Source organism: Lepidochelys kempii, chromosome 21 (assembly GCF_965140285.1).
Source record: "Lepidochelys kempii isolate rLepKem1 chromosome 21, rLepKem1.hap1, whole genome shotgun sequence".
NCBI lineage: Eukaryota > Metazoa > Chordata > Testudines > Cheloniidae > Lepidochelys > Lepidochelys kempii.
The window spans coordinates 15479872-15507038 of NC_136400.1; the positions used below are offsets into that span (position 1 = coordinate 15479872).

At 52.2% G+C, this 27167-nt stretch overlaps 1 protein-coding gene and 1 non-coding gene across 5 annotated transcripts in view; one reads left to right on the forward strand and one right to left on the reverse strand.

Moving 5' to 3' along the window:
• Positions 1-27167, forward strand: part of SYT2 (synaptotagmin 2) — a 187611-nt gene that overhangs the window by 48353 nt on the left and 112091 nt on the right. The window lies entirely within an intron of this gene.
• TRNAF-GAA (transfer RNA phenylalanine (anticodon GAA)) lies at positions 6419-6491 on the reverse strand. The gene has a single exon. It is a non-coding gene; the product is annotated as a tRNA-Phe (tRNA).

Genomic DNA, 27167 nt, shown 5'->3' on the forward strand with positions numbered 1-27167 from the left:
CATCACCTTCAATTAGGGGGTGGCCTTGTTGAGGAGCAGTAGTGGGGTTAGGAGAAATGGGATGGAATTGAGCAAGGGAAACTTGAGGTTGTATCTCAGGAAGCGTTTCCCAACAGAATGACCTCTGCCCCCCAAGGGATGGGATAGGAGCCCACTTGCTTGTGTAATCTCCAACACTGGACTAAACAGAGCACTGGATTCTAGATAATCCTTCTGCACTGGCCAACGGGTGAGGACGAGAGGGGACCCAAGTGACTTCTCAGGTCTCCTTTCTCTGAACTGCCTTCATGTCTGTCTCACTCTTGCTTGGTCTTATTGTCTGAAGAATGCGCCGCCTGATTGGACACCATGAACTGTACACTACAGCCCCAACTTTGACTTGTCCTGTGCACCTTCATGGACTCCGGCGTCTTTCCGAAGACTGCAGTTGTCCTGCGCCATGACCAAGGCTGCGTCTGAATATCGCTCCGTCCAGCTCTGCGTTAGAAACATTGGGGGCCTCATGTCAGTTCCTTTCTCTTTTTGTCGTCAACTTAGATACCCACTTTTAAGCAAGCAAACAAGCAGAGAAGGCAGGTTGCAGGCAGAGAAACAATGACAAAAAGACAAGAGGGGAGGTGAGATTCCCACTTAAAGCAAGTGGAAAGGCATTCAAATGTCGGTGCTGTCATACTTTAACAAAGCATTGGAATGCATCCGATGAAGTGAGCTGTAGCCCACGAAAGCTCATGCTCAAATAAATTTGTTAGTCTCTAAGGTGCCACAAGTCCTCCTTTTCTTTTTGGTGCTTTGAGTACATGGTAGGCGCAAGCAGCTAGATTTGCAAGGTTTTGGAACCTACAGGTGTGCTGGACATTCTCCAATGTGCTGAGCCGAAGTGGAGCTGAGCTCTTTGGAAAATCCTGCCTATAGTCTTCAGCTCTCATGCTGGGCCCCTGGGGCATCTTGTCTGGCTACAGTTATAGCCAGGGACAGATTGTTTCTTTGCTTTCCCCTTCTGGAGCTCGAGCTACTGATTCTATAAAGGTAAACTCCAGAGGTCCTTCGTCAGGATTAGATTTGCATATTGGTCTAGGAGAGCCAATCAATGGAGGTGAGGAATTGGCCAGTCACAGCAGAACAAGGTATCCTGATGGGGAAGGAACCAGGGGGAAGGAATTTTTCTTCCAAAGCAAAACCTTTGTTAAAATATACAATATGTGTTATCCCTGTGGACCAACCCAGGCCAACAGGGCGGAGCTATTCCCAGGGAAGATGCAGGCCCCTCCTCCTGGAACCATCCCAGGGAAGCCGGCAGGGACTGGTATCAGAGGGGAGCTCAGTTTGCCAGGACCCAACTTTGGGATTCTCAGTTTCTTCTGCAACTGCTGAGGGTATCACAGATTGCAGCATGGACTTTCCAGGGTGTGTGGGGCAGGGGTACAAGGGGCCTCTTGCTGCCCTCGGGCATGCTTCATCCAAGGCTCACAGTCGCAGTCCCGTGCTCCGTCTTCCAGCCCCAGGCAGTACAGGGCAGGGCAGAGGTGGGGCCGTTCCCCCCATCCCTGCACTGGGGCACCAGTCCACGCTGAGCGAAGGCTGAAGCTGCATCAGGCACACCCTTCCACAGCACCCTGCTGTTTTGGAAAGGGGTAACTGAGGTCCAGCAAGGGATAAGAGGTTAGTGAACCCCGTGGTCACTGGGACACTGCTCAGGTCAGTGTGCTCCCCCGGCCACTCCCACTGTAACAACCGCCATGGGAGATCTTGATAGCCATTTATTAAAGAGGCAGGAAAAGGAGGAAAAACTGTGAAAGGATTTGTCATGTAAAGTGTTAATTAACTAAAGCTTCCATGGTAATGCTGCCCCTTAGTCCCTGTCCCATTAGCTGCAGAGAGTTTTTATGGGGAAATTCTCCTGTTTGACAGTTGTTTTGGTCGTATTAAAGGGGGTTCCAGCCCCCTTTGGGGGAAAAGAAGCAGTTCGCGGAGGTGGGCTGGAGCTGCACATGTTGAAGTCTGATCCTGCCGTCCTCAAGCCAGACCCGCACAAGGGAGAGAAAAGCAGCAGAGAAGATGCAGTTTCTGTCTCTGGTGCCGAGTCTCCGTTGCAGCCTCTCTGCTGGAAAAGACAGGCCCAGCCCATGGCCTGCTCAGCCGCTGCGACCCGGGGAGCTTGTACCCGCCTGAGGCTGGGTAAGGCGTTGCTTGTAGCTGCCCCTCTGGGCATGGGCATACAGCGCTGGTGCAAATGGGATGCTGTCTTGGCAGCCCAGCCAGACGTGTATTGGACAGAGGCAAAGAAGAAAAAAGGAGGGTGGGGGAGCACAGCAGAGACCCCAGCCTCTCAGGTTTTAGCTGAAGCCGGAAGTGTTCATGATGTCATCAGATCCCTGGCCTGGTGCTGCCAGGAGCCCTTTCAGGAGAAGGCTGATGAAGGCCCCTTGGTGTCATGGTGGCTCCCGGGATCCCACTAGCTGTGATGGTGAAGCTGTCAGTGTTTAGTGACGCTCTGATAACCAGTGTCTGAGGGGGCAGGGGTGGAGGCTCATCCCACTAACGCTCACCAATCAAACACGTTTCCATTAGCTCAACCCTAACCATCCCCTCCCGTTTCTAGCACCTTTCCGCTCATTGCCATGCCAGCCCGGCCCTGGCCCCGGAGCCCCGCACACCCCCTGAACTCAGGGCTTTTAATGGAAACAAGCCCCCGGCACTCAGGCTATTCATCTTGTGCTGACGCTTGTAAATAATTTTAGGTGACATGTTGCGTTGGACTTTGTTACTTTGGCCAAGACCAATCTTCTGTCCCTGCACAACAAGCCCCTTTGCATCAGGGTCATCTGCCCGAATAAGGGCCAGGGGTTCTGGAGCCAGCCAGATCAGTGCTAGTAGCAGATCTGGCTCTCCTGTCACAGAACCGGGGCTCCCCAGCTGGACCTGATGAGGAGGGTGGGTGGCCGCTGGGGTTAATTAAGGACAAAGGGTTTGCTTGCTGACCTGTGCAGAGCGTGGGGGAAGTGTTAGAGTCTCTCCTGGGGAAGCAAGGAGTCCAGGTAGGAAGGCTGGGGAGTTCTGCACAGAAGAGCAGGGAAGCAATCCAGCTAGAAGAGGCTGGGCAAGAAGGCCTAGGGCTGGCAGCAGGTGTGGGAGCTGACTATGGGTTGTGTGGCTGGACTGCGTGTTGGCACTTTGGGAGCTGCTTGCATTGCCTGTGTTAATAAATCAGCTCCAGGGCTACTGGCTATAAGAAAGCCCTTCTTTGAGCTCTTGACAGCTCTGAGGAGGGAAAACTGAGACCATGTCCTACAGATATGGTGCCTGCCAAAAGGACATGCCGAGGGACACCCCTGTTCATGCCCAGGGATGTCATGGGGAGCTATCTGGCCTGCTCTGTCCAAAGCCTTGGGAAACTGGCAGCACCTGGATAACAGCTGGGTTTGGAAGGGGCAGGTACTGGGTACAGGTCCTGGGGTTGCTCTGACCCCCATTTACCTTGGCAGCCCTGACCCACAACCTAATCTTGTTACCCTACTTCCAGATTCTGATCTGCCCATCAAGAGGGAATCTGGCTTGGGGGAGGCAAGTGAGCCAGGTGTGCATTGCCAGTTTCCTACCTAGCCTCGCTGGCCATGAGTCAGCGGGTCAGGGAGCTGAGCCTAAATCATGGAGCAGGTCCTCAAAGAATCAATCCTGAAGCACTTGCATGAGAGGAAAGTGATCAGGAACAGCCAGCATGGATTCACCAAGGGAAGGTCATGCCTGACTAATCTAATCGCCTTTTATGATGAGATTACTGGTTCTGTGGATGAAGGGAAAGCAGTGGATGTATTGTTTCTTGACTTTAGCAAAGCTTTTGACACGGTCTCCCACAGTATTCTTGTCAGCAAGTTAAGGAAGTATGGGCTGGATGAATGCACTATAAGGTGGGTAGAAAGCTGGCTAGATTGTCGGGCTCAACGGGTAGTGATCAATGGCTCCATGTCTAGTTGGCAGCCGGTATCAAGTGGAGTGCCCCAAGGGTCGGTCCTGGGGCCGGTTTTGTTCAATATCTTCATAAATGATCTGGAGGATGGTGTGGATTGCACTCTCAGCAAATTTGCGGATGATACTAAACTGGGAGGAGTGGTAGATACGCTGGAGGGGAGGGATAGGATACAGAAGGACCTAGACAAATTGGAGGATTGGGCCAAAAGAAATCTGATGAGGTTCAATAAGGATAAGTGCAGGGTCCTGCACTTAGGACGGAAGAACCCAATGCACAGCTACAGACTAGGGACCGAATGGCTAGGCAGCAGTTCTGCGGAAAAGGACCTAGGGGTTACAGTGGATGAGAAGCTGGATATGAGTCAGCAGTGTGCCCTTGTTGCCAAGAAGGCCAATGGCATTTTGGGATGTATAAGTAGGGGCATAGCGAGCAGATCGAGGGACGTGATCGTTCCCCTCTATTCGACATTGGTGAGGCCTCATCTGGAGTACTGTGTCCAGTTTTGGGCCCCACACTTCAAGAAGGATGTGGATAAATTGGAAAGAGTCCAGCGAAGGGCAAGAAAAATGATTAGGGGTCTGAAATACATGAGTTATGAGGAGAGGCTGAGGGAGCTGGGATTGTTTAGTCTGCAGAAGAGAAGAATGAGGGGGGATTTGATAGCTGCTTTCAACTACCTGAAAGGGGGTTCCAAAGAGGATGGCTCTAGACTGTTCTCAATGGTAGCAGATGACAGAACGAGGAGTAATGGTCTCAAGTTGCAGTGGGGGAGGTTTAGATTGGATATTAGGAAAAACTTTTTCACTAAGAGGGTGGTGAAACACTGGAATGCGTTACCTAGGGAGGTGGTAGAATCTCCTTCCTTAGAGGTTTTTAAGGTCAGGCTTGACAAAGCCCTGGCTGGGATAATTTAACTGGGAATTGGTCCTGCTTCGAGCAGGGGGTTGGACTAGATGACCTTCTGGGGTCCCTTCCAACCCTGATATTCTATGATTCTATGATTGCAGGGGAGCAGCTGGAGTTTGGGTCTGGTGTATAACAGGAGAAAAAGGGACCGTTTCTCAGGCTGGTCAAGCACTTCCTGTCAAACCTGGTTTCTGGCAGAAAAATGAGAACTTGAATAAATGAAACTTTTCGTGAAGAAAGTCTGCTCCCTGTAGAAAAGGCTGGTATTTCTATTAAAAATGGCACCGCAGGGCCTCAGGAGAGTTGTAGTCTGGGTGCTTTATGTTCCTGTTCTCCTCTCTGGGTCAGACTACATCTCCCATGGTGACAGCACCTTGCACCTCTTGATGCTGGGACCGAGTACACATAGGAGTTGTCCCAGGCCATGGTGCATCATGGAAGAAGTAGCCCAGCCTGGGACCCCAGTCATAGAGAATGGGAGCATAAGGTAGCCAAACTACAACTCCCATGAGGCACCACAGTGTCATTTTGAATCAAAATACGGTGGTACCTGGATGGAAGATTTTGTCAAAAAGGCAAAATTTTGGGTGGGAGCTGGGGCAGGGGGGCTGGCTGTTTTCCAGCCAGCTGTAATAGTTTATGTGGGAAGCAGGCTGGCGAGCAGCATGATGATGGGTAAGGTGCTGTGATGGGATGGGCTCTTCATCTGGGGTGTTGCTGAGATGATAGCCTTGTAGGGACAGTGCAGAACTAGTGGCCGAGCCCCGAGGACTCTAGTCCCGCCACTGACTCGCTTTGGGTCTCGGTTTCTACAGCTGCAGAATGTGGACAATCATTACGCCCTGGCCTTGCAGGGCTGATGCGTGCATGAATTCATCAGTGTTTGCAGAGCACTTTGAGATCTTCATAGAAATGCAAACTTGTGCTATTATGTTATGGCTGTCTCTTGCTAAGTGACTGTTTTGTTGTTTGGTCATTTTTAAGTGCGTTCTGTTACTGGACTGGGATCCTTGATTCCATTCACCTTCATCCACATAGGAGGCTTGGCAGCATAAAGCTATTATTGCTGAATGGGAGCACAGGGAGAGGGGAGATATCAAGACAAGTTACGGCTCATCAGTTTCCCCCTCTGAGCCTTGGAAAAACACTGCACTAAATCACTGTTTCATATTTAAGATATAGTTACAAGTAATAGACACTGAGATTAGCAACTAGTGATGGCCCAGTGCCATAACAAGCTGGGCTGCGACCTTGCCTGGTAGCATAAACTAAGCAGGGTCAAGCCTGATTCGTGCTCGGCTGGGAGCGGTCCAGGGAAAACACAGGATCCTGTGCGCAGTGATCATAGATCATAGAATAGAACATAGAATATAAGGGTTGGAAGGGACCTCAGGAGGTCATTTAGTCCAACCCCCTGCTCAAAGCAGGACCAATCCCCAATTTTTGCTCCAGATCCCTAAATGGCCCCCTCAAGGATTGAACTCACAACCTTGGGTTTAGCAGGCCAATGGTCAGACCAATGAGCTATCCCTCCCCCCAAACATCTGCCGAAACCCGGGATCGAATCAGGGACCTTTAGATCTTCAGTCTAACGCTCTCCCAACTGAGCTGTTTCGGCTGGTACTAGTGGTGATTGGCGGCCTTCTCTCTAAGCGAATATAGAGGCAGTTGCTGCTGGGGGCACGGTGCTGCAGCCGACGGGCGTTGGGGATTAGGAGGCGGGTCTGATCTCTTGGATCTGAGGCCCCAGCATGGTGCTAGAGTGCGCCCGGCTGCTAGAGGGGTAGTCTTGTTTGGTGAGATGTAAAACCGAGGTGCTGCGTATTTGTGGGAGGACTGTGACTGTTCTCCATGGTATCCTGGTCAAATTCTCCATCAGGTATCTGCATTCTTCCCTGTCATTTCAATTGGACACTGTAGCCATCACTTCCTTGTCTTAAACCAGGAGAAGGCAATTACTTTTTGTCAAGGTCTAGACTTCAGAGAAAATAATAATAAAAAAGTAAACAAAAAGATTTTGGGGTCTGTTCAAAAGTGTCCAGTGATCCAGATTTGGCCCATGATCTGCCTATTGACTACCCCATCTTAAACCATTTTCTAGTGCTGTTGGGTTCTGCTGTGCTCCACCCCAGAGGTTACCGCATTTCAATGATTGTTGAAGCTTTCTCAGTACGTGCATGGGTGAAGTCCTGGCTCCGTTGAAGCCAAGGGAGTTTTGCCATTGACTTCAGTGGAGCTCACTTGTGCCATCTGAGCATTTGCCAGATGAATGGCCCTGTGCATGCATCACTATTGAACTGTAGGACACACAACTCATGATTATTAAAAAAAGTCCCCAGTAGCTGTAGATCCCAATATCGCATTGCCCTGTGTATTAACACAAGCATGGATTTAACTTTTTTCCTGGTGCGATTATTTCAGAGCCAACCATTCCTGCTGTTTTGAAAACCTGGGTGTGTTCCTTTCCTGCGGTACTGCTTCTGAATGATTGTCCTGTCCCAATACTTACTACAAATACCTGAAAATTAATAACTTGTAATGAAATTCCAACAGGATTAGAGTGCAGCCCTGTTAAAAGTGGTTATAATGATGAATGCCCATTAGACAAGAGAGCCCCATGAATTATATTAATAATGCACAAGGTTTAAAATTAAAGTGCTGGAATATACCATACCTGATTTAGGGTTACAATTATTGAATGTTAAAGGGATACTAGTGTAGATTTTTTAATGGATATTTATTTATTTAAGCCATTCGATTCCTGGCAGAGAGTGTATGAGGAACTACAGGGGTTTCATAGCTGATTAAACGCCACATAAATTAAGAACAAAAATATTCCCTCCTCCCCACTCCTCCCCGCCCCCGCTGCTGTCCTATGAGGACCAGAGTACTCAGAAGGGTGCAGGACCCACAACTGGCTCCAGATGTTCAGTACAGTCTCTCCTGCCACGACTGGGGCACAGCACGGGTAACCCTGCAGCTGTTTTAACATGGCCCTGGCTGCTGTAGCCCCAGTTGGGGGATTGGTGGAAGCACATCTGCCCCTGTCATGCCTCTTCCATGCCCCCCCTTCTCTGGCCCATAATGCATCAGGACTTCAACAGAGGTGACTTGGGGCTGGGCAGAGGGCCCTGCTGTGCCAGGGGGATTCATGGGGGGTGCCGTGCAGCGCCTTAGTCCCTGAATAGTTGGTACAAAGCAACCACAACCAGGGTGAGTGTGGGAGGGCTGGGCTCTATTCCACCATCCAGCAGTACTTTGTGACCCTTTGAAGGAAGGGCCTTGGGGTCCAACCCTACTTCCGCTGACCTCCATGGCTTAGACCAGCCCAGCTGCCAGATCCCAGCTGCCGTGGCACTGGAGGAGGAGATCATTGCAGAGTAGGGCTCGGAGGGCTGGTAATGGTCAGTGGTGCCTTTTGCCTTGAAGTTGGATCAGTCTGAATCTAGCCCTGCTGAGCAGTAAAGAGCTAACAGTCATTCCCATGGGACTGCTGTTTGGTAACCCATCTGTGAGGGGTGGGTGGGTCTTGGGGTGTTTCCTAGGGCAGCAGTTCTCAACCTCTTCCATACCAGGAACCATCTGCAGAACACTTCTTCCAGCTAGCTATGAACCTCTGTCCTTGGCAATATGGGAAAGACAGGCAAGCCACAACCCTGACAGCTGTTCGCTCCCACCACGTTCAGAACCCGTGTTTGAGGGAAGCGGAGTCCCCGTCACAAGGAGTTCTATTTAGGAACCTCTTAGCCAGGCCCAGCAGAAAGCAAGCAGTGAATTCCAGTCTGTTCTGTACAGGTTCTTATCCCGCTGTCAGCCCCGTGGTTTCTCAGCACTGTCCAGTCATGCATCGAGCAACATAATTTGTGTCCATCACGCATGGTTTGTTCTCTCTCTCTCATCCTGTCCCTAGCAGTGGAGTGGTTTGTTATAGCAGGGCTGGTATTTTGAAAGGTCCATGGTGCTCTGTTGGGTGAGACAAGACAGGTCCAAGGCCTGGTACTTGGAGCGGGAGGTGAGGAGGTTTGTGATGGCCCTTAGATCCTGGCATAGTTCACTCCCCAGTCTGGGCCCAGCCCCGAGACCGCTCAGTCTTCTGCACAGACAAGCTTTTCCCTCGCAATGGACAGTTTTGTTGGGCCAGAAGAGCAGAACTATCTACCATGGTCTTCATCCCAGAGCTTTAGGTAATCTTTGACAGTATCCCAGGCCATTGGGCACCTTGACAATAAGGACCAAGACCTTGAGCTTGATTTGCTATTCTATGGGAAAGGCCCACTGGAGAGAAGTACGGAAGAGCTGGTTCCTTCAGGGCAGGGACAGGATGACCAGTGCGGACACCCAGTGCTGTTCCTGCCTTTGCCATTTCTCCCGTGGGAGTGGGGGGCAAGCAGAGGGCATTGCTCTCCAGGACTGTCAGGCCAGCATTGAAATTGCTTTAAAAAATATATTGACAGTGAGGTCATTTGACGGTGAGGTTCCACTTCTAAAGAGCGTATAAAGGGTTAATAAATAGTTTATCAATGGTTAGAGTCCAATGGGTCAAGCCTGTTACCGTGGCTTATAACTTGGGCCGGTTGAGAACTTTCCATCAAAGGTGTGGGCAGAAATTTTGGGGGTGGGGGGGGTGAAATGTTCCCCCCCCTTTTTTTTTGTCAGAAATGTTGGGGTTTTGCCAAAAAAAAAAAAATAGAGGGTTTTTTTGGCCAAAAACTGGAATTTGTGAAAACCTGAACATTTTGCTGAAAATGTTAGAAAGAAATGAAGAAAAAAATTTTCAGCAGGTGTGGGGGGGGGGGGTGAGGGGGGGGAAGGTGGGAACACTTCCCAAATAGTTCTCTACATAATAATGTACACCACCTCCTGCCTCTGAGCTCATAACCATGCCTAGCACACGCTACTGCTGTCTGCAACATGCCTCTAACATCTGCTGATCGTGTATAATCCCTTTGTAATAGGAACTCTAATAGGAACTGTGCTCATTTATCCTGGATCGCTCAATTCTGGCATATGGGGAAACAGGTCCCACCTCACCCCTTGGCTCCATTTTAGTGGCCAACAGCGCAGGTGTTGCATTCAGCTCCCTCCGCTTACAGCTGCCAAGTGTAGACCGGCCCTGTGGCTTTCCACATCCGCTCACTGCCCTCTTAGTTACATATCAGCTACTGTGAGCTCCGCAGCAGATTGGACTGCTTCCGGCTCTGGGACACCCAACTGCAAATCTCCCCCCTTCCGATGTTCCGGGCGTGGAGATCTGTGAGCTGCTGGAGAATGTGCGTGCAGTAGGACCATCTGCTGAAGCCGTGAGCGAGGAGGCGGCTGGCTGCGCTCAGCAGGGCCGATGCCTTATGAGCGAATGGCTCCCCCCCTCACCCCCCATCGGCAGGGAGGCCAGTCGGGAACATGGCGGCAATTTGGCCACCGGCACAGCTGAGGCAGCTGCGGTGAGAACTCTTTACGGGGGTGAAGTGAGCACATGCCTCTGCCACACTCTTCGGTCCCCTTGTCATGGGTCCCTTTCAGCTCTCGCTCGCTGCGCCCTGGTCTAGGCTGAAAAGTTTTGCTGGCATAATTAGGTGGGGAGACCCAGGTTCGATTCCTTGCTGGGCCACATATTCCCTTTGTGACCGTGAGTAAGTCCTTTCCCCTCTCTGCCTCCGTCCCCCACCTGTAAATGGCACCGCCCTACCTCCCAGCGCTCTTGTGGGGGGAAATACGGTAAAAGTGTGGGTGATGCTGTGGTGATGGAGGCTGGGTAAGGACGCCGATCGGTGGGGATTTGGTCGAGGCTGCTCTTCTGTCCGGGTGAGTGCCCAGAGCGGCGCTAGGGGGCGCTGTGCTGCTGAAGCTGCCATCTGTTCGGAAGAACTGTAAAATGTAAGGCCCTGAGCAGTGTTTGGCAAACGATGTCGGGCTGGCCTTTGTACGAGCTCCATGGTGCCTGCCCACATCCTCCCGGCTGAAATTCCTCCAGCACTGGATTGGCAGAGGCCCCTCCCCGCTTCAGGGCCTGTAGCACCGCTGTTAAATGGCTGCTGCGTTCCACCCCAGAGGTGGACCACGCGACCTTCCCTGGGCCAGATCCTGCCCCAAGTGCAGGACCAGAGGACATGAGTCAGGGCTTCCCATGTGAAGCAATTCACACCCAGCCTGCACAGGGGGTAAATAACTGCGGGGGCAATCAGGCCTGTTTGGTGAGGGATGCTCGCCCTGCTCCATAGCAGCTCTTTGCTCCAGGGGGACATTGGTTTCCAGGGCGATCAAGCCTGCAACTCCACCCACCTGCAAATTCACTTAAGAGCATCCAAACTGGAGAGAAATCTGAGCAAGTGGCTTCAAAAGGCCACAGTCAAGCAAATGAAGGGTTATTAATTCCAGTTTAGAAACCAGCCAATTGAGGACAAGCCAGCACTTGGGTCACTCAGTAGCTGCTCAGGATAACAACTTGACATCCTCGTTAAGCTGCGTAATATTGGCGTGTGCGTGTCAATTATAATCTTTTTTTTTTCCAGAGGCATTTGTGTTGGGGAAAGGAGGTAGGTGCAGGTTAATCCACAGGAGCCATCAGCTGGGTCTGATACAGTAAGAAATTAACCTCATCTCCATTTGCTAGCATTCTGGTCACCACTGAGATTGGCTTTGCAAGCTGAGGGGCTGGAAGACAGGGCAGTGCACTGGAGGGATTGAGACTGTACCTTGTGACCTATGTGTATCTAACTGGGATCAGGGCCTCATTCTGCCAAGCCTTGTACATACAGATGCATAGTGAGAGAGCATCCCTGATCCTGTGACCCAGCTGGGGTCCCATCCACTCCCCTGCACTGTCTCTGTCTTGCTAAATCTTTGCTCGCTAGCCTACTCTGGAAGCATGGATTAAATCCTGCTCTCTAGGAGCCCAATCCAGTTTCCAGTAAAGTAAATGGCAAGAGTCCCATGGACCCGAATACAAATCGGATCAGGCACGTAGGCTTATGGTTTGTATTCCGGTAGCACCTAGAAGCCCTAGTCCTGGACCCATTGTGCTAGGTGCTGTACAAACTCAGCACAACATGATGGTTCCTCCCTGCAGAGAGCCTACAATCAAAGGAAGGTAACTAGCCATTGGAACAATCTGGCAGAGGATGTGGTGCATGCTTCATCACATGGCGCCTTTAAATCCAGATTGGATGTCTCCTGTGCAGAGGACAGCTGGAAGTAGAGAGGAGTAGGGGGAGAGATGGGAATGGACAGGTGAAACTGAGATTCTCTGCTGTCTTTCAGGGATTCTTTCATTCATCCTTCAAAATAAGACCATTAAAGAAAACTGACGAGTGGTCAGATTCTTGTTCCCAAACACCCAGAGTAACAAGGCAGATCCTTGGCATGGGCCCCACAGTTCCCTCTAACAGGGTCTGTAGAATAAAATCCTCAGCTAACCAGTGATCAGCCAATGTAACCCATTGCTGAGTATTACAGGAACTTGACCTCTTAGCACTTGGTGTTGCTGGTTCGATCCCTGGTGCGTTGACCAAGAGAACAGCCATCACATGAGCTCAGCGCTTGGCACATGGAGTAATTAGATTATGTCAGCAAGCGCGCACATGCTGTCTAGCCTAAAGGAGCAAGGCTCAATTGCAGCTTCTCCTGGTACCTTGGCCCTCCCTCCCCTTCCACCTAGCTGCATTAACAGGGAGGGCAGCATTGGCATTGCGTGGGGCAGGGCAGCTTTTGGTCTCCTCTCCTGTTTCGCCAGGACTGGGATTTCAGAGCTCCGTCCCATGGGCAGAGCTTCAGGGTGGGCAGGGGAGGATGCACCCAGTCTCCTCTCCTCTCTGGAGCTAGCTTGAGGAGGCCCCCCCTTCGGTGGGAAGAGCAGGGCCGGGGTCTGACCCCAGTGCTGGGAACAGCCGTCCTCCTGTCCGGTGCTGTTAATGCTTCTCCATCTCCTGGGCAGGAGGCCAGAAGCCCAAGTGACTCCCCAGCTCCTCCTACTGCTGCCACGGCAGCCTCCCCTGCTAGCAGCCGCTCTGCCCCCGCCAAGCAGCCCTCTCAGAGAAGCTCTTCTCCAAACCAGGGGGAGGATGGGGATCCTCCCTTTGATTTTTAGCTCCATTTACTTTAACCCCTAGCGTAGCAAAGAAGCGTTTCCCACCCCTCTCCCCCACAGCAGGCAAGGGGGCGGGTGTCACCCTCCCACTGAGTCATGGCCACCGCAGAGCCAAAGGTCCTTTTTTTGGAGGAAAGGGCAGAGGGACGAGCTGTGTTAGTAACAGGAAGAGTTGGGGGGGGGGGGCGGGGGAGGGAAATTGCCTGAGATCACATCTCCCTGCAGCCTGACGTGCTTGTGACTTACAGCTCAGGGTAGCACCGTGTTATATCCTGGGATTGGACTGTTGAGAGAAGTGTGCTGGGACTGATAAGGTCAGTCCAGGCTTTCGCAGCACAAACTCCCAGCCCTGTTCAAAGTGCTTGCGTTGCAACTTTCAAAGGTGGTGCAGGCGGAGGGGAGGAAGAATTACCCAAAAAAAAAAAAAATTACCACTGCATTGCAGTACCTTTGAGATTGCCTGGTGCTGACGGGACTGCTCCTGCTGCTTTTTGCTCAATGCAGCTCAGCCGGCTTCCTCCTAGCGCAGCTTGCTCTCCAAGGAGAAGGGTCATTTCAGGTACCTGCAGAGCCGGGCAAGCTGGCAGTCCGTGTGTAACGGTGTGTGTGTAAGGAGACAGAAGAGAACTCATCTGAGGAAGCCCCATAATATTAACCTATCTTCACTATGCATCGTTGCACCAGGGTCTGCACTGTTGGGTGTACACAAATACCATTTCCATAGTGCATCTAGGAAAAGGGGTAGCTCAGTGGTTTGAGCATTGGCCTGCTAAGTCCAGGGTTGAGAGTTCAAGCCTTGAGGGGGCCATTTAGGGATCTGGGGCAAAAATTGGGGATTGGTCCTGCTTTGAGCAGGGGGTTGGATTTAGATGATCTCCTGAGGTCGCTTCCAACCCTGAGATTCTATGATTCTAAGGCACGCAGGCCAGACTTCCAGACAGGGGCCTGTATCCTGGAAAGCAGGGACTGAAAAAGATTTAGGGGACAAGCAACTAGACATGAGTTCCCAGAGTGATGCTGTGACAGAAACAGCTACTGTGACCTTGGCTGTATAAGCAGGGGAGTAGCAAGCACAAGTGGGTAGGTGCTTTTTACACTTGGTATGTGGCATTGGTGAGACCAGTAGGGGAGTAGCGTGGCCTGTCTTGGTGTCCACATTCTAAAAAGGATGTTGGAAAGAGTGCAAAAAAGACCCACAAAAAAACCTCAAGGGCTGGAAAAAATGAGGCCAGGTAATCCATTTAGCTGATCAGAAAGATGACTGAAGTGTGACTGGATGGCTGTGTATAATAAGCACCTTCGTGGGCAGAAAATACTAGTTACTAAAAGGCTCTTTAATGGCCCTGATTCAGCTAAGTACTTATGTGCCCAATCTTAAGCCTTTGGGACTGCTCACCAGATGGGGAAACTGAAGTACTGAGAGCCGTGTCTTGGCCAAGCTTACACAGTCGGTCTGAGTGGGGAAGAGAACCCCAGTCTCCTGTCTGCCACTTTGCCACCTTTGCTGCCCACTGGACTGCAGTGAATGGCTGAAATCAGACTTGATTTCCTTGGGAAAGGAGTGTGGTCTAGTGGCTTGAGCAGATAAATTGCAGTCAGGGCTCCTGGGTTCCATGCTTGGCTCTGAGAGGGGAGCATGGTCTGGTAGTTAGAGCAGGGACTAGGCATAAGCACAGGTCTGACAATAAGACTTTCTTGTCTCAAGAGCGTAACTGAAGCAAAGCACTTGGAGAGCCTCTGATGGCAGGTGCTAAACAAGGACTTTGAGCAACTTTGGGGTGTGGGGAAGAACTAGCCAGACCCCCATTCCCATGACAACATGGCGGGGAAAATGGCTGAATGTGCCCAGGGTTCTGGTGTCTCACCTGATTCTGCACTGTGGGGGCAACTCCCCAGACAAGTTTAATGCCTTGAGAGGCAGGATGGCCAAGTGCTTAGAGCACTGGCTTGTGATTTAGGAGACAAAGGTACTTAAGCACCAAACTCCCACAATTTCAATGGGAATTAGGCACATAAATACCGTTTGAGGGCCTGTGCCTAGTCTCCGTGGCTCAGTTTCCCATCTATTAAGCGGTGACCTGATCATGGTCTGCAAGACCCGACGGGGAAGAGGTTTTTTGACCACCGGCTTTGTGACTGACCAGACAAAAGGGTAACAATGCGATGGCTGGAGGATGAACCTCGACAAATTCAGACTAGAAATAAGGGGCACTTTTCAGCTGTGCAGGGATCTGACTATTGGAATGATGTAGCAAAGGATATGGTGGATTCTCCATCACAAAGTCTTGAAATGAAGGCTGGATGTCTTTCTAAATGATACACTCTACCTCGACTAGCAAATATGGGCTTGATGCAGGAATTGCTCGGTGAAATTCTCTGGCCCGGATTAGACAGAAGGTCAGACTAGGTGATCCTAGTGGTTCCTTCTGGCCTCAGTATATGAGTGCAGTTCTGGCCTCTTGAAAGCAATGGGAGTTTCACCATTGATTTCGATGGAGTCAGGCTGTCACCCTATGAATCTATTAAACTGAAGCACAGAGAGGAGAAGGGACTTACCCAAGGTTGCCCAGGGAGTCAGTGTCAGAGCTGGGAACAGAACCCAGGAGTCCTGATGATGATGATTAGCATTTTAATTCCGTGCTTTACAGTGCTTTACAAATGTAGAAACATTAATGGCTCATTAACCACTAATAAGCTCATTCATTATCCATGCTAAGACAGAGGCAATCAAATGCTGTGCTCTGGGGCACAAGCTGACCAGTGTAGAGGTCAGGAAGGAAATGGGTCATGCTGGCTGGTGGGTGACCATCTTTAGTTTTGCAATGACCTTTATTGATTTGAAATTTTGTTCAATTGCAGAACAAAACCGTTCAGACATTTTTTCCCAAAGAGAACTGTGTTGAAACGTCTGATCAGAGGGGCCAGCTTTTTGCTTCGGGTCTCTCTTCTCCTGTCTCTCTGGGATTTAGAAACCTTCGTCAAAATCTTTATTTCTCTATGAAATGTTCTGGCTTCTTTGAAACAGGGTATTTTGCTGGAAAAAGTTTTGTTGCAAGTGTTCTGAGCAGCTCTGGACACGTACACAACTGCCAGAGTATTGGAGAATCGATCCCAAACTTGGCTTTAATGGTCTGATCCAGCCTGGCAAACCTATTGTCTGATGCACATATGGAGCAGGGAGGCAGCGCAGAATACTGCCTTCTTCCCTGCACCTCATCCACAGGATCCTTTGTGCACTGGACAGGCCTGAACGCTGGAGCCCACAGTACTTCTCGAGCCAGAGAGGCGCATGTGAGCCCAAGTGGCACAGTGCTGCTGGCACATCCAAGGCCAAAAACGGCTCAGGTTTGAAACAGCAGCAAAGCAAGTGTGCTGGGTTGATGAGCAGCATGTAAACATGGGTGATCAAACAGATGGATGCACGTTTGCCAGCACACTGGGGTCGGGACTCATCTGATATAAGATACACCTCATCAGACCCCGTTATGCGTCTTCTTCATGAGACAAAGGTTACGCCCTTTTGAGCATCCGCACTCAGAATGCTCCTTGCGCCTGCCTTTTCTCTGTGTTAGCACCGGACTGTCACTCATATACAGACGTTGCCCTGTGCGCCGGTATCTGTTTTGAAATCCACTTGGTGAACCTATTTCCTATGTCAAAGTCCAATCTGCTGTAAAACCTCGCTTGGAAGGTTTAGCAAGAGACTCCTGACAGAAAGAGGGTTCTTTTGATCGTTGGCAGATCTTTGCCCTACCACTGGGCAGTCCTGGGCACATTTTGTGTTTGCATTTCTTTGGAGGATGCACAGAGTGAGAGGGCAGTCGCTTGGCAAAATGATGTCACTGCAAATGTGACCCCTCCCTGCTGCATGGCAGCTGCCTCCACAGTTACTGGGTGTTTCTAAACCTGGTTACTTGGTTACCTTTGTGCACTGCCTCTGCCTTTTGAATGTATTACAGGTAGTGCCTGGGAGCACCGGCCACGGCCCAGGGCTTTGTTGTGCTAGGCGCTGTACGCACACAGAACAAAGAGGCAGTCCCTGCCCCAAAGAGCGTACACTTTGACAGCCGGTGGAGATAGATGGGAGAGTACAAGGATAACCAGGAGTGCTTTCATCCTTGCTAAGGCTTTCTTTTGGGCAGCTCTTCTCATTAGCCCAGCAAATATTTGTGGTTCTCTGCAAAATCAAGTCCATGTCCCAGAATAACTGAGCTGCAAGCCAGGTGTGGAGGAGAGGCCCTGTGGCGGTTGGGGGAGAGAAGGGTTGGACAGTAAGCCTGCCTGGCATGCCCCTCACAGTGGTCTCTGTCTCTGCTGGGACCAACCTGAGTAGCGGTGAAGCCCCCACACGCCAGCTTGCCGTACCCGGAGTGGGGAGCTGGGCCCAGCCCTGTGGGACAAGAACCACTGCTGAGGGGGTGAGCACAGGACAGGCTTATTGTCTCTCAAACATCCCCGGTCCTGGGCAGGGTTTACTCTAGCTATAGGCAAATTAAGCTGCTGCCTAGGGTGGCAGATCTGGTCTGGCTGCCCCTCCACAAAGGTCAGCAAGGTCAAACCTGCATGGCATTATGCCCCCATGCACCAGGCTGCAACACCTCTCATTCAGATCTGCTGGCCTAGGCCTACAAGGGCAGAGGGAGGCAGTGCAGAGGGGTCTCATGTAAGATGGCAGATTGTCTTGAGGAGCCTCTGGCCCCAGGGCCTCCCTGCTGTAGCAGTCTGGGATTAGGGTGGGTGCTGGGGTGGAGGGTGCCGCTGTGTGTGATCAGTGCACCTTGGTGAGAGAGGAGGATGCTGGCCTATGAATTTGGGCTCTGGGTGGGTTGCAAAGAAAGACAAAATGCGGGTGATGGGTCATCTTAGGCTCCGCCAGCGCTTGCCAGACTTGATAGCGTGTGCAGTTCAGGATCCCAGGACTTCGCTTCGATCCATGGATCAGTAACGTCCCAGTCAGTGCTTTCACCCTGCTGCACCGTTCTTTTGAAAGATCATTTGTGTTTCCCATGCGACGCTCTTGTGTGGAGCCCAGTGCTCTGAATTCCCTGGCTCCTCTGGGCAGGCATGGTAGCTCCTCTGGGCCTGCCCCAGGGAGCAGTGGGGAGGATTTCTCTGCAATACCTCTTGCTCCCAGGGACGCTGGGAAGCCCTGCCCGGTTCCCTTCCAAGCCGAAGGGTGCAGGAGGCTTCATTTGCACCATTGAGTTAGCTTCTGATGCTGCCTGATAAAGATGAGCCACAGGAATACTGGCAAGGGACGGATCTTACCACTGACAATCAAAAATGATCAGGATCTGCCATGGCACCCCTGCTGGAAAACAAATTCCACCCACTCCCCGGCGGTTTCAGGTGGCAGCTTAAGGCAGGGGAGGGCAAACTACGGCCTGCAGGTTGGATCCAGCTTTCAATCTGGTCTGCAGGATTGCTAGCCCCATGACGTAGTAGGGCTAAGACAGGCTCCCTGCCTGCCCCGACCCCGCGCCGCTCCTGGAAACAGCTGGCACCACGGCCCTGCGACTCCTAGAGAAGGGGAAGGGGGGGCAGAGGGCTCTGTGCACCTGCAGGCCCTGCCCCTTCACAGCTCCCATTGGCCAGGAATGGGGAACCGCAGTCAATGGGAGCTTCGGGGGTGGTACCCGCGGCAAGGGCAGTGTGTGGTGGAGCCTCCTGCCCCACCCCACCCCCAGGAGCCACTCCCGGACATGCTGGCCACTTCTGGGAGCTGCGCAGGGCCAGGGCAGGCAGGGAGCCTGCCTTAGCCCTGCTGCCACCCTGGAGCCGCTCGAGGTAAGTGGCGATGGGCCGGAGCCCGCACCCCTCCTGCGCCCCAACCCCCTGCCCTGAGCCCCCTGCCGCACCCCTCCTGCACCCCAACCCCTTGCTTTGAGCCCCTTCCTGCTCTCCCCTCTCACACACTGCACTCCCTCCTGCACCCCAACCCCCTGCCCCAGCCCTACATTCATGGCCCTGCATGCCATTTCCTCATCCAGATGTGGCCCTTTTGCCCTCCCCTGGCTTAAGGCCTTGGTCTTAATATTCAAAGCAAAGAATAGATCAAGCCCCAGCTACTAAAGACTGAATTTTGATCTGGGAAAGCCCACAACTGTGCTGCTCTGGGTTCAGGCAGCTCATGCTGTGCTCCATGCTGGGCCACAGGGCCCCTGGGTCCAGCCCCCGAGGGTGGGCAGAAGCTGAGTAGGAGATGGAATGAAATGGAGGAGACTCCGGCTACCCAGCCTCTGTGGCTAAGAGGGGATGCCCAGTCATGGGGGGGTGGGGGTGGCATTTTGCTTTGGGGAAGGGGGTTGTTGTGCATTCAGGCTGGACTGGGAGGTGTTTTCTGAGCCACTGCCAACTCCACAGAGACCCTGGGGGCATAGGCGGCAGCATCTGGTTCAGTTGTTTCCCCAAACCCGCAGCAATCTCAGCCTGCAGCGAGATCCGGCTCCTCCCGGTGATTAGCACATAAATTACCTCCAGCCACCCGAAACGCTTCCATTATTCAGGGTAGTTTGAACAGTGCCAATAAAGCCGAGCGTGGGGGCAGAGCTAGTGAGGAGCCTGCTGATCAAAGCTCACAATCTCTAGGGCTGCAGGGTCTTTCCCCGACCTCCACCTTTTGACCGCTGGTTGGGCTGGGCCCCTGCTGGATCTGAGACATGAAAACAGGACAGCTGTCTACACAGACTTCTGTCACCCACATGTTTGGGGGGGGGGCGGGGGAAGGGACCTGTACCCTGAGCAAGATGAAGAGCCCAGAGGTGTTAGAAGCTCTTTGCTGTACTGTCATCCTGTTGTGGGAAACGCTGCTTTTGATGACAGGGCGCTAGACTGGCAACTGGGTTCCAATCCCACCCCCTCAAACTAGTTGAATAATTGGGGAAATTCACTTTATCTCCTCTAGCCTCAACCAGTTAAACAGCAAGTCAGCCGCGTCACCTCATCCACACGCACTCCCATTGGCCGATGGAGGACGGTGGATCTAGCTACATTAAAAAGGTTCCCCCCGAGTGCCTTTGAGGCTGATGCCCATCTCTGCATATGGCAGCATAGCGATGTTGGGTAGGGAAGGTTAAAACCCATGGGTTGTGTTTGCCCTAGAGGTGTAGCAGAGGGCCCGGAGTCGCTCTGCTCTCTCCCTGTGTGCAGCGAAGGACACCCAGGATGTAGCTGCCTTGGGGTGTGGAATGAGGAAGGACTGGGCTAGGGACAGCACGTCAGGACTCTTGCCTGGTGCGAGTACCATGTCCTCACTGCTACCTCTCCCTGCCCTTGGACTTGTGCTTCCCATGCAGCCTGTCTCCCAGCTGGTGGTTCCCAGCTGTTAGCTCCGGTGTGTCCGGAGAAGGGGGTGGATGATGGAGCGGTTTTGGGGGGACAGAGGAAGGACGATCAGGACACTAGGCTGAGGCCCAGGAGACCCGGGTTCACGTCCTGCTGTGCCATGTACTCCATGTGTAACCTTGTGCTGGTTGCTTAGCCCATGTGCATGCTGGGGACACTATCAGTGCCCCGCCCCGTGGTAGGGGTGAGGGTAAGGCTGGTGAGCTGCTCAGATACTGCAGTAATGCAGGGGGCAGATAAATACCTAGAGCGGATGTCTCCAGAGACCATTCAAAGACTTACTTTTGACCTAGATGCTCAGCAACCCCATAGTACACAGCTTCCTTCTGGACCAATGTCTCCGCAAAGAATACTGGAGACCAGGGGGTGTGGGGGCAGGCAGCAGGCATGGGCCCTCCACTCTAGATCTGCTTTCTCCACCTCTGCTGAGGCAGAGAGCTGGGATCTGTGGACAGTGTGGGTGCATGGCAAAGGCCGTATATGTGTCCTGGTGGAGTGGGGGGGGATCAGGGATGGGGCAGGGGGCGCTTTCATTGATACTGGTTGGCTTGGGATCATGTGTATCCTTAAAGAAGGGACATTGATTTATCCCTGTGCCCGGAGCCTTGGCTGAGCGAGTGCTTGAATGTTTGTTTCTCTCTCTGATGCCCGGGTGATGGATGGATGGAAACGTGGTGGATGGATGGAGTTTTATACATTGGAATAAATAATGAATAAAGCCCCAAGCTGGGCGACAGGCCAGACTAGCTGGGAGCACCTCCACCCACTCCCTGCGCTGAGCGCTCATTCGTCAGAGGCAGGGCTGCAGCAGGGGCTGCTTTGCTGAATAAGCACATCTGGAAAACCCAGCCAGCTGGAGATGCCATGTCCAGCAGCTGCCTGCGATGGAATTCCCAGGGATTTGGGGGGGGGGCGCACAGCGGGATGGGAGTGTGGTGTAGTGGATATAGTAGTGGGCTGTGGCTCAGGACACCTGGGTTCTGTTCCTGATTCTGTCTGTGACCTTGGGTGTGTCACCCCCCACTTCCTCAGTTCACCTCTCACCCCAATTATTGTCTATTTAGGTTGTGAGCAATTTGAGGTAGGGGCTGTCTCTTGTTTGTACAGTGTCTATCTTGGCTGAGGGCTGTAGGTGCTACTCCCATAATACCAACCCCTAGCTCTGAGTGCTTTTCATCAGGAGATCTCAAAGCACTCGACGATCTCTAACGTACCTGCCGTGTGTGGCAGGGCAGTGCTATTAGCCCCATTGTACAGATGGGACCTGAGGCATGGAGAGGCTAAATGACTTGCCCATGTATCACTCAGAGAGTGTGTGGTTGGTCAGGGAACTGAACCCAGGTCTCCTAATCCCTAGGTTAGTCCCGTAACCACTGGCCCATCCTTCCACTAGTGGGCAGGTTGCCTGAAACCTGGGTAGAGACTCAGGCTAAAGCCTCACCAGGCCTTGGAGACCGAGCTGCCCTCTGGAGACAGTCTCTCTGGGGTGAGGAAGTGGGGGAGTGGGAGAACCATAGCCACTATCGCTAACTTCATGGACACAGAGAAGGGTTCCTTCCCTTGCAGCTGGTGTTTCACTGTTGTAACAGGTGCCCCTGTTCTGCAGGGCTGGGTGAAACAGGGACAAAGGTAAATCTTTTAGAAATGATCATCTAGGAGGGAGAGACCATAAAGCTGTCGTACCATCCTGCACAAGTGCGATTCCGCTGGATAATAGCCTGCGAGAGCTGAGTGACAGGGACATCGGTGGCAGGCCTGTGCGAGGGAAGCTCAGGGCTGGAATAACAGGGAGGTGTTTGAAAATTCCACTTCTAACAGAGGTTCTGGGGAAGTAATAGCAAAATGAGCCAGGGCCGGCGGGTAGAATAGTAACATGATGGAGCTCAGCTAAGCAGGGGCTATTGGAGAATATAAGTCTTCAAGTCCTTGGAAGCAGAGCGTGCTGAAAATTCCCCACCAAAATGTTGCTCGGGGAGCGGAGGGGAGTTTTCAACAGAAAATTGATTTTTTTTCCCCAGCTAAACAGAAACATTGTGAAAAAATGTTTGAAAACTTCCTGCACTTTGCTGAAAGCATTTTCAGTCCCAAACCAGTTTGCCTCGGGGGTTTTGACAACAAGCATTTCTGCTTTCATCGGAAAATTTTCCCGGGGAGGGGATGGGAAATCATTTCTGGGGCAGCTGTGTCTGGGGAAGGGGCAGTCAGCTGGGAAGGAGAGAGGCTCTTCAATGTGATCCGGGGGATAAAACGAAGAGTAATGGGCTGAAATCCAAGGGTCTCAGGAAAGGCTTCCTGGCTGATCAGTCAGACTGGGGGGAGTAAGAGACCACCTCTTGGGACAGCTAAACCCAAGCCATGTACAATGTGCTGTAGGGAGCAGTGTGCCAGGATACCAGGGTGATAGACACAGCAGGAGCCAGACTTTTGGCTGGTGTAAATCAGTGAAGTCCCACTGACTTAACTAGAATGCCTGGCATTTGCACCAGCTGAAGGTCTGGCCCCACAGTGGAACGGGTGATCTAGCAGGCCCCTGCTAGCTCAGACCTCTAGGACCTTGTGCCCTGAGGTTCCTGGCTCTCTCCCGCTCCCCCTCTGGACTGAGCCTTTGCAGGGGTGCAGTTTGCTGGGCTGTCCTGCTGTGGGACCTGGGCAGGGAGGGCAGCAGTGTCTACAGGGCCATCCATTCAGCTTCCCAGGCTCAAGCTATGGTTCTGGACTAGTTAGTCGCCTGCCTGATCATGAGAGAAGGACATGCTGCTGGCAGAACACCTGCCACCAGCCCCCATCCCTGCCTTCCAGCCCCTTGGCAATGCTGCCTCCTCCTAACCTGCAGATCGGAGACACTGCTGCAGTCCCAGCTCCCTGCCAGCCTCCCTTATGCTCAGCCACTCCCCGCCGTCTCACTCCTGGGCCAAGGAGCAGCTGGGCGGAGGCTAAGCTGTGGAGCAGCGGTGTCTGACAGCTATGAAGGGGCACCCGCTGTCCCCAACGCCAGAGCTGGACACAGCCCCTGGGATCTGGAACCACTGTCCCAGTCAGGGCTGGATTAAGGCGTAGATGCTCCAGACCTCTCCTGCTTCCTAGATGGGAGAAGGGGACCCCACTCACTGCATCTGGCTCTCTGGGAGGAAAGGGGGGCGCTGCCACTTGTAAGTGCGGGGGTGGGACGACCATGTCACGGTGCACTGTGCTTGGATCCCAAATGGTAGTGGCCTGGCCCAGTCCCCGCCTGCTCTCTCCCTGTAACTGCAGCGAATACAAGGGTTCCGGGCACTCAGTCTGCATGAAGAATGGACATTGACTAGGTGCAACCACCGGGCTCCGGGCCTGTGTTGCCAGCTGTGTCCGGCAGTTCAAATCTTGTGCTGCTCAGCACTTAGCCCTGGTGACGAGTGCTCATCTACCCGCGTGCCAGGTGGTACCGAATTGGTACCGATCTCCCCATCTACGAGCAGTGACTGATCTGCTGGGCCCCAACCTCGCTACTTCCCAGCAGAAGTGAAACTGGTGACCCCAAATCTGGGTGTGTCCTTTGGGCAGTTGGTGGTGATGGGACAGAGGTGGTCGCCAACAGCATGCCAGCGAGCCCACCTTTCAGAAATTGCTGCCAAACACCAATATCCAGGTCCCAGGCAGCAGCTCTGCCCTGGCAATTGGCTACAGTTAAATCCTAGCACAGAGCAAACCCTCCTGCTGCTGGGGACAGCTCCCCTAAAAGAAACGGAAGGCATAATACTGGATCATTTGTGATGTAAACACCATGCGCTGCTTGCCTGCTAGAAAAAAAGTGTCTTTCAAATTCTATCAGTGCCACCTGGAGTCAATGGGAGTCAAACTCACTATTCAAAACATGGAAATCTATATGCCCCCTGCAATATTTACAGAGGGCTGGATCGTGCAACCCTTTGCTAATAGCTAGGTGCACAGGACATATGTGAGCAAGGGCTCATCGACGTGAGCAAGGCTTGCAAAATCATCTAGACCCAGATCATTAAAAGATATTTAGGTGCCTAACTCCCGTGGGAGCTAGGTGTCTAAAAACCTTTAAAATCTGACCCTCAACACCTTGTCTTTCTACGAGTGCTTCTGGTGCTAGAATACTTGTGGAAGGCAAACCCCATGCAGGTGTGAAAGCTGCCAATCCCAGAGAAATAACTGGCAGTACTCCCCGCTACACACATGCTGGTGTGCCCTGATCCCTAACAGAGCTGTGATCAGTCTGGCTCTGGGTGCACCATGTACTTTTATGACCGTGCTGCCTACTCTGTTTTGATCTGTTGCCCTTGGAGCTATTCAGAAATTCGGAATCCATTTTTTAAAATTCTTATTTACAGCTGCAGATGTGAATTGGTCCCAGAAACACCCGGTGAGTCCATATGCCCTTGTTATTCTTCTGTCTGCTTCTAAGTGTCAGCCCTTCTGTCATGCTGACCTTGTCTAGAAAGGGTGGAGCGTGTGGGGAAATCCTACCGTTTCTCCGTTATTGCACCAAGAAGAGATCACACCTGCCCTCCCAGAATCTCCTTTCAGTACCAAGTCCTCATTAAAACATGGTTCAGAAGTGAACGCATGTTTCCCTAAAGCCTCCAGGGAGTGCTGTTGCTAGTTAAAAAACTAAACTAAACTTGGATTTAATTAAAAAATAGCTTCTGTTTCCTTTGAAGCCCTACAGGGCTTGATTGTGACGAGGCAGATCTGACTGATGGATCGGGTGGAACCCAGTGAGCAAATGTTCTGAATGTGTAAACCTTGGTTAATTTGAGCTAAGAGGAGGGGATATTGCTGTTCACCCACCCTTTGGAGCCAAAGCAGGCCATTTGTTATAGCCCAGTGCGTAATTCAGCAGGGTCCCAATTCCTGTATATGCAACTGACTTGGTGTGTGACGTTAGGCAAGTCCCTTCACCTTTCTATCTCTTTCCCCTCCTGCCCGTGTCTATTTAGATTGTGAACTTTCCAAGGCAGGGCCTGTGACCGTGCAGCGCCCCGCACAGTAATACTGAATCTGACAAAGCCCCCCTTCTCCTGGGCGTGTCTTGTCAGCGAGGAACAGGGCAGGTTTACCCAGCATGGATTTGCTGCTTGAACTGATCCAAGTGAAAACCTAGGGGAATTTCATTTACTCTCCGGTTCTCTATGCAGTGCTCACTCCTGCAAAGTTTAGTTATGGTGCTTTGTACTGACTGGCCACTTAAGTCACCTGGTACCGTGTCTATTCCCTGCTTGGGAACATTTGAGCATCATTAGAATAATTCCTCGGTTGCTGGCACCTTAGTACCCCAGGAGCTTGGCTTTGGAAGCTTCATCCCTTGAAATGGGTCAAGGGCATATTTAGTCCAAAACCTCCCAGAGCAGGGGACGGCCAAAGTGCAGTCTGCAGGTCAGATGTGGACCTGCAAAGCTAGATGCTGCTGCCCAAAGCGACCTTCATCTGCTCTGTGAAGAGCTGGCCTACCAGAGATTACAGCGCCCAGTTTGCAATAACCCATTGGAACGAATCCCCACCTTGGGGAGAAGCATGTGCTAGCTGGGATGTGCCCTGAGATGCATTTGCACAGGAAGTCTTGTAGTCTTTAAACCATGATTTGAGGACTTCAGTGATTCAGCCAGAGGTTCGGGGTCTATCGCAGGAGCGGGTGGGTGAGGTTCAGTGGCCTGCGATATACAGGAGGTCAGATTAGATGAGCATGATGGTCCCTTCTGGCCTTCAAGTCGGAGTCTGATGCAGCCCACAAGGCATGGGGCGAAGTGTTTTCATGCTCCACGCTGGCAAAGGGTGTGTGAGGGTTGGGGGGCAAGCTGTGCTAGGGACTCTGTGCTCTCTACCTTAATAATTCTTGTGTGTGTGTGTGTGCAAGAAGGCTAGGGAGGATGGTCTCGTTTCAGCCCAAGCCAGCCACTGTGGGGTCTCGTCCTGACTCAGGCCTCCTGTCTGATCTTCTCCTCTGGCTTGTGTTCTGCAGGAGATTTGATTCTAAGAACGCTGCCCTCTCCCTCACAGGGCGATAGGGAGGATGTCCATTTTTAGCCAAGTGCTTTGAGATCCTTGAATGGAAAGCACGATAGAAGGGCAAAGTAGAATTGGGTGGTGCAAGGGGACCGAATAGCCCTATTATAGGATATCCAGGGACCCTCATCACTGCAGTGTCTCTGCACAATCCTTAATGTGCATACCCTACCTTGCAGAGGTGTTGGGGAGGCAAGTGCTGTTATCTCTGCTCTAGAGGTGAAGAGCTGAGGCCCAGAGACATGAAGGTTGGACCCAAAGCCCAATGAAGTGGCTTTCCCCAAGGGTCTTGCTGGCTGAGCTGGGAGTCAAACCTGCATCGTCTGAGTTCCAGACCTGTACCTTGGTCCTAAGTCCATCCTTCCTTCTCCCCAGCTCTTCTAGGACATCCCCTAGCTAAATGCAGGGGGAAGATGCTGGAACAGACCAAGTACGTGGTCTCCAGGGCCTTGCCCAGTCTAACTTGAAATGACACGAGCTCTGGCCCGGGGACTCTTCCATGCTGTAGTACCTCTCACTGCTGGGAAGTCTGTCTTGGTTCTCAGTGTCATTTTTTCCCTTCTTCAGACTCTTCTCCTGTCTCCTAGGAACAACCCCTTGAATCACTGTAGTCCACTTCCTGTCCCCCACTTGTAGCTACCCTTTGGAGATAGCTAATCTCCCCTCTGCCCCCAAGATGTCATTGCTATGCACCGATGAGGATCTTCAGAAGTTAATTCCCTGCCATGTGGTTGGACACAGTCCTGTGGGGGACATTCTCCTCTTGCTTGCACCTGTTAGATGACACCCGTGACTCTCGGGCAGGGGAGTCATTCCCAATTTACACCAGGAGGCTCAAGCAGAGCCGTAGGCGTCCTGTAG